We start from the raw sequence: 8428 nt of genomic DNA, 5'->3' as shown, positions 1-8428 counted from the left end.
TCGATATGTCCTTTTTTAGAAAGATAATTAAACGATATTTTGGGTTGACTTTAAGTCTGTCGAGTCTCCACCATATATGAGAGGATGAAGAATCCCGACTGTTGTCGTGGGGGTAGCTGCTCCTTCGTTCCCATGTGCTAGACAATTTGGTGTATTGCACTCGGGAACGAAAGGAGGAGCTACCATCACCGACGGTGGGAATGTCAGAGAGGAATCAGTGAGGGAGAGTCTCCACCATATATATATGAGAGGACGAAGAATCCCAACTGTTGTCATGGGGGTAGCTTCTCCTTCATTCACGTGTTCTAGACAACTTGGTGTAATGCACTCGGGGATGAAAGGAGGAGCTACCATCACCGATGGTCGAATATGTACACCACGTGAGCTGAGAGTTTTCAAGAAAAGACACGACAGACCGATAGTCAACTCGTGTTGAATAATAATGATCTAATTTAGGTTTTTTAGTACTTATATTTAATTGTACAAGTTTAATATTTGAATTATGAACAGAGGAAATTTCGTACTCGGATGACGAAAGTCTCCCGGGGGAGTGCGACTGGTGACACGACGACCGAGGTCTGTGTGACAGGCCTCAGCTGGACGAAGGTCGGCGCTTCAGCATTAAGCTGGAGGAGACCTTCGATGTTCAAATGGTACGCAACTACGACAAGTGTTATTTTTTCGTAATTAAGCATGACTTCAACTATTTCAACGTGTAATTTTCATCTTTTACAATTCGACTAGCTTATCCCATGCCATTCAAGACGCTATGTCTTGGAGAGGATGGGTTTTGAAGACCATGAAAGTATGGAAACAAATAAAATTCACCTAAGGACCCATCATGATATGGATTTTGAAGTAAATCTGCATAATTCAGAGAGCGTAACCCATTTTGGGTGCAAAAATTGGGAAGCATTTTGCAAGATGTATGATTTTGATGAGGGTATGCTTGTCACCATGGATTTTGGTGATCCTGATATCGACCAAGACAATATGGACATTTGGGTCCTTGTTGATACGCCTCCAATTCTACCACTATGTGAGTTTCTCAAACATAGTTATTAACTAATTTATATTGTTCATTTCAAAATAGTTGACAGCTTATTTGCATTGATAGCTTATTTTGATTGTTCAAACAATGTGTGGAACATGGTAGACAGAACCTACTACACTGATGGCTCTGAGTTAACTTGTAAGGAGAAAAATCATCTGGTCGCATTTTGTACTGATCTTGAGAATTACAACATCTATTGTAAAACTCCTCCACATTATGGTCAATACGTGCCACTAGTGCATGTGTTGAACTACGGTAACATCCATGGAGATGCCATGGTAAGATATTTTAGTATTACGACATTCGTGCATCTTTTGCATAAATTCTTTTAAAACTTAACTACATTGCTAACTATGAAGTAATTACTATATGTTTTTCAACAGGAAATCCCGAATGATTGTGTGCCTCATCTGATGTATCAGAGTGGTCGCCTTGATGTTTTGAACATATATTCAGGTCATCCTACGAATCTCAACTGTCCATACCGGATTTCTAAAAGAAGTGGCGACATGAAAATCAAGGAAAGGAAAAAATGTATGGACAGTCGTAAGGAGGTTCTTGGAAGCAAAAGGAAGCGAAGCGAAAGAATTGGAGGCAGGATGATCTCCATTCTCCATAATGGAGAGTCAAGGTCTATATTATGCTATTTTACCTTAAAGAGGGTATTTAGGTCCTACCTAATATTGATGATCATGTGCCTAGAACAATTAAGTAGGGTTGGTTCGATGACTATGAGGATGATGATCATATGACTTGTTATTAATAACGAGTAGAAGTTGTATGATGATGATTAGTAGGACTTATTATTATGATGATGCGTGATGCGGGCATGAAGAGTTATTATATATCAGTGGGTGAAATGGACATGGATTGGATTGAAGTGAAGGCTGATACGTCTCCAACGTATCTATAATTTTTGATTGCTCCATGCTACATTACCTACTGTTTTGGACTATATTGGGCTTTATTTTCCACTTTTATATTATTTTTGGGACTAACCTATTAACCGGAGGCCCAGCTCAGAATTGCTGTTTTTTGCCTATTTTAGTGTTTCGAAGAAACAGAAAACCAAACGGAGTCCAAACAGAAAAATCCTTTTTGGAACGTGATTTTCTTCTCGGATAAGACCTAGGAGACTTGGACCCTGCTCCAAGAAGTACCAGAGGTGGTCACGAGGGTAGGGGGCACCCCCCCCTACAGGGCGCACCCCCTGCCTCGTGGGCCCCTCGGTGCTCCACCGACGTACTCCTTCCTCCTATACATATCCACGTACCCCCAACGATCAGAACAGGAGCCAAAAACCTAATTCCACCGCCGCAACTTTCTGTATCCACGAGATCCCATCTTGGGGCCTGTTCCGGAGCTCCGCCGAAGAGGGCCGTCATCACGGAGGGCTTCTACATCATCATAGCCCCTCCGATGAAGTGTGAGTAGTTTACCTCAGACCTTCGGGTCCATAGTTAGTAGCTAGATGGCTTCTTCTCTCTTTTTGGATCTCAATACAATGTTCTCCCCCTCTCTTGTGGAGATCTATTCGATGTAATCTTCTTCTTTTGCGGTGTGTTTGTTGAGACCGATGAATTGTGGGTTTATGATCAAGTCTATCTATGAACAATATTTGAATATTCTCTAAATTCTTTTATGTATGATTGGTTATCTTTGCAAGTCTCTTTGAATTATCCGTTTGGTTTGGCCAACTAGATTGGTAGTTCTTGCCATGGGAGAAGTGCTTAGCTTTGGGTTCGATCTTGCGATGTTCTTTCCCAGTGACAGAAGGGGCAGCAAGACACGTATTGTATCATTGCCATCGAGGATAACAAGATGGGGTTTATTTCGTATTGCATGAATTTATCTCTCTACATCATGTCATCTTGCTTAAAGCGTCACTCTATTTTTAACTTAATACTCTAGATGCATGCTAGATAGCGGTCGATGAGTGGAGTAATAGTAGTAGATGCATAATCGTTTCGATCTACTTGTCACGGACGTGATGCCTATATACATGATCATGCCTAGATATTCTCATAACTATATATGCTCAATTCTGTCAATTGCTCAACAGTAATTTGTTCACCCACCGTATAAAACTTATGCTCTCGAGAGAAGCCACTAGTGAAACCTATGGCCCCCGGGTCTATTCTCATCATATCAATCTCCATCACTTTTATATTGTTTTGCTATTTACTTTGCTTTTACTTTTTACTTTGCATCTTTATATCAAAAATACCAAAAATATTCTATCTATCAGATCTCACTCTCGTAAGTGACCGTGAAGGGCTTGACAACCCCTAATCGCGTTGGTTGCGGGTAGCAGGGCCGGCCCTGAGGGGGGGCAGGGGGGCGGCCGCCCCGGGCCCCCCAACTCCAGGGGCCCCCACCCAGGTACGTACGTGGCAGCCTGCCGACCTAAAGATCGGCAGATATGCAGCAGTTTGGCAGCTACGCGCTGGCCCTGGGTTGGACAACCAGTCACGACATGCAGCTCGGTAGCCCACACGCATGCACATATCCCACTCGTTCAGTCAGGGCCCATGTATAGGTCGAACTCCTTGTAGTCATTGTAGGGTCGTACGAGTTGATCGCGTGATGTCTGTTCAAGCTTCCTATAATTCCCTTCCTTAAAAGAAGTATCCTAATTCACATCTATTTTTAAAAGAGTTTCCCTAATTTCATTCTCAAATCAGATCGAGGCTTAAAGTCTTCGAGTATCCCAGCTGCGATTGCGAGCTCTAAACGGAGTTGCCGTTTCATGGCTGAACTCCGTTCTTTCATCTCTGGTGCTCTACTCCATCAACGCCATCACGGGAATCACCGAGAAGGCCAGCACACACGTGATCATCACATAGCCAAGCGCTTGCTCCAGACGCATACACATGCCGCGTCAATGCCGAGCACCCGATCAGACAATTATTGACACCGATTCAACCGATCTAAGGTAATATCATATTCATGATTTTGTATGGCGGGCTACATGGCCAAGATTGCAGCGCAATCCTGCATGAAAATTTCTCCGCGATTGACATTTAGGCCAAGATCACGGGAGATCGTGTTGATTTAGGGTAACATTTTGTTGTAAATTTGGTTGTGCTGATTTAGGCTAAAATTTTGTTGTAAATTTGGTTGCTGCGTTTTCCTTTCTCTGACGATTTTAATCATTGGTCAAACTATCATTCATTATTCTTTATACGTTAATTGATAATTAAGTAATTATCTTTATCAACATGATGCATTGTTTGTTTGTCATACTCCTACCGTTTCTAAATATAAATCTTTTGCGATCTTAATCCGGACTACATACTTATGTATATAGACATATTTTAGAGTGTAGATTCACTCATTTTGCTTCATATGTAGTCTCTGTTTGAATCTCTAAAAGGACTTTTATTTAGGAAAGGAGGGAGTACGTTTGATGCAAAATTTCTTTATTTCAACATTGTGTGTATAAACAATTTCATATCAATACTGATTTCGGAATTATTATTAATTTTTTTGGCAAATTTACTGTAATGTTTGTTGGTAATATATATACGCTTGTATCTACTATAATAGCTATGATGATCATATCAATAGGCCTATAGACCTGTCGAAACAATATATATTAAGGGCCCCTTAGTTTTAGTTTCGCCCCGGGCCCCCAAAATCTCAGGACCGGCCCTGGCGGGTAGCTATCGCTTTGTGCAGGTACGAGGGACTTGAGCGTGGGCTCCTACTGGATTGATACCTTGGTTCTCAAAAACTGAGGAAAATACTTACGCTACTCTGCTGCATCATCCCTTCCTCTTCGGGAAAAACCAACGCAAGCTCAAGACGTAGCAAGAAGGATTTCTGGCGCCGTTGCCGGGGAGTCTACGCAAAAAGTCAACATACCAAGTACCCATCACAATCCCTATCTCCCGCATTACATTAGTTGCCATTTGCCTCTCGTTTTCCTCTCCCCCACTTCACCCTTGCCATTTTATTCGCCCTCTCACTCAGAAGTAATGATGCTATTGAGAGACCCACCGGGGTCACCAATGAGAGTTTAAATAATCTTGATGAAGATGACTCTAGAATTTTTCGCTATTTAATTGACGAGTCTTTAAAATATGCTTGGGATAGGTTATTAAGGATTAGGGCTAGCTATATACCACAATATCAAATTGAGGTTTACTTAAAAGGTTTTTATGTCGGATTACCTACCACTTTTAAACAAGTGCTAGATTCTACTTTTGAAGAGGGTTTTCTTGAAGGGGATGCTATAGATACTTATGAAAGGATGAAAACTATATTTGGGCACCCCATGAATGATAAAGTTGAATCTACCACCCTCTTATGCTTCTATCAAAACGAAATTATCAAAGAGATGAAATCTAGTATAGATGCAAATTTCCATAACGTGCTTAATCTTACTTCATCCATTAATGGCCATGTGCTTTCCCAAAATAGGAGAGTAAATGCCATAGAAAGGAAATTTGCTCTTTTCTTTCCTAATGCCAAAGATGGCAATACCTAGATCTATCCTCGCTTTTATGCCTAGCTAGGGGCGTTAAACGATAGCGCTTGTTGGGAGGCAACCCAATTTTATTTTGTTGTTTTTTGTGTTTTTCTTCTGTTAGGGAATAAATAACCCATCTACCCTCTGTTTGGATGTGGTTTTGTGTTTTAGTTAGTGTTTGTGCCAAGCTAGACCTATTGGATCTTTTTGGATGATAGTTATTTGATCTTACTGTAATATCCAGAAACTTTGGGTTCAGTGCCCGAATTACTAAAAATCATCAGAACGTGATAAAATACTAATTCCAATTTCTGCTGATCAATAAACAAATTATCTAGGTCGTCTAATTTTGGTAGATTTTTTGGAGTTCCAGAAGTTTGCGTTAGTTACAGATTACTACAGACTATTCTGTTTTTGATAGATTCTGTTTTTCGTGTGTTGTTTGCTTATTTTGATGAATCTATGGTTAGTAAAATAGTTTATAATCCATAGAGAAGTTGGAATACAGTAGGTTTAACACCAAAATAAATAAAGAATGAGTTCATTACAGTACCTTGAAGTGGTTTTATGTTTTGTTTATCTAACGGAGCTCACGAGATTTCTATTGAGTTTTGTGTTGTGAAGTTTTCAAGTTTTGGGTGAGTTCTTTTGATGGATTATGGAACAATGAGTGGCAAAAGCCTAAGCTTGGGGATGTCCATGGCACCCCCAATATAATCCAAGGACACCAAAAATTCAAAGCTTGGGGATGCCCCGGAAGGCATCCCCTCTTTCGTCCACTTCCATCGGTAATTTACTTGGAGCTATATTTTCATTCACCAACATGATATGTGTTTTGCTTGGAGCATCTTGTATTATTTGTGTCTTTTTTGTTAGTATGCTACAATCATCCTTGCTATGCACACCTTTTGAGAGAGCCATACTTGAATTGAAATTTGATAGAATACTCTATGTGCTTCACTTAAATCTTTTGAGCTATGTAGTTTTGCTCTATGCACTTCACTTAAATATTTTGAGCTATGTAGTTTTGCTCTATGCACTTCACTTATATCTTTTGAGCGTTATAATTTTGCTCTTTGTGCTTCACTTAGATCTTTTAGAGCACGGTGGTGGTTTTTTTTAAAGAAACTATTGATCTCTCATGCTTCACTTAAATTATTTTGAGAGTCTTAATAGCATGGTAATTTGCTTAATATAAATATGCTTGGTGTTCAAGATATGTGAAATTTTGTTTTGAGTGCGTTGAATACTAAGAGAAGATTGAAGCATGATAATTGTTTTGAGATATGGAGGTGATAATATTAGAGTTATGCTAGTTTAGTAGTTGTGAATTTAAAGAATACTTGTGTTAAAGTTTGTGATTCCCGTAGCATGCACGTATGGTGAACCGTTATGTGATGAAGTCGGAGCATAATTTATTTATTGATTGTCTTCCTTATGAGTGGCGGTCGGGGACGAGCGATGGTCTTTTCCTACCAATCTATCCCCCTAGGAGCATGCGTGTAATACTTTGCTATGATAACTTCTAGATTTTTGCAATAAGTATATGAGTTCTTTATGACTAATGTTGAGTCCATGGATTATATGCACTTTTTCCCATCCTTCCACCATTGCTAGCCTCTATAATACCGCGCACCTTTCGCCGGTATCATACACCCACCATATACCTTCCTCAAAACAGCCACCATACCTACCTATCATGGCATTTCCATAGCCATTCTGAGATATATTGCCATGCAACTTTCCACCGTTCCGTTTATTATGACATGCTCCATCATTGTCATATTGCTAGCATGATCATGTAGTTGACATCGTATTTGTGGCAAAGCCACCATTCATAATTCTTTCATACATATCACTCTTGATTCATTGCATATCCCGGTACACCACCGGAGGCATTCATATAGAGTCATATTTGTTCTAAGTATCGAGTTGTAATTGTTGAGTTGTAAGAAAAATAAAAGTGTGATGATCATCATTTTCTAGAGCATTGTCCCAAGTGAGGAAAGGATGATGGAGACTATGATTCCCCCATAAGTCGGGATGAGACTCCGGACGAAAAAAAGAGGCCATAAAAAAAGAGAAAAGGCCCAAATAAAAGAAAAAGAGAGAAGGGACAATGTTACTATCCTTTTACCACACTTGTGCTTCAAAGTAGCACCATGATCTTCATGATAGAGAGTCTCTCGTTATGTCACTTTCATATACTAGTGGTAATTTTTCATTATAGAACTTGGCTTGTATATTCCAATGATGGGCTTCCTCAAATTGCCCTAGGTCTTCGTGAGCAAGCGAGTTGGATGCACACCCACTTAGTTTCTTTTGATGAGCTTTCATATACTTATAGCTCTAGTGCATCCGTTGCATGGCGATCCCTACTCACTCACATTGATATCTATTGATGGGCATCTCCATAGCCCGTTGATACGCCTAGTTGATGTGAGACTATCTTCCCCTCTTTTTGTCTTCTCCACAACCACCCTTCTATTCCACATAGTGCTATGTCCATGGCTCACGCTCATGTATTGCCTGAAGATTGAAAAAGTTTTGAAAAAGTTAGAGTATGAAACAATTGCTTGGCTTGTCATCGGGGTTGTGCATGATTTAAATACTTTGTGTGGTGAAGATAGAGCATAGCCAGACTATATGATTTTGTAGGGATAACTTTCTTTGGCCATGTTATTTTGAGAAGACATAATTACTTTATTAGTATGCTTGAAGTGTTATTATTCTTTATGTCAATATGAACTTTTGTCTTGAATCTTTCTAATCTGAATATCCATACCACAATTAAGAAATTTTGCATTGAAATTATGCCAAGTAGCACTCCGCATCAAAAATTCTCTTTTTATCAATTACCTACTCGAGGACGAGCAGGAATTAAGCTTGTGGATGCCTGA

This window comes from Triticum urartu, chromosome 7A, assembly GCF_056163025.1.
Source record: "Triticum urartu cultivar PI428250 chromosome 7A, HENAU_Tu73, whole genome shotgun sequence".
In the NCBI taxonomy this organism is placed as follows: Eukaryota; Viridiplantae; Streptophyta; class Magnoliopsida; order Poales; family Poaceae; genus Triticum; species Triticum urartu.
The sequence above is the reverse complement of the archived record's forward strand: the minus strand, read 5'-3'. Positions refer to the sequence as shown.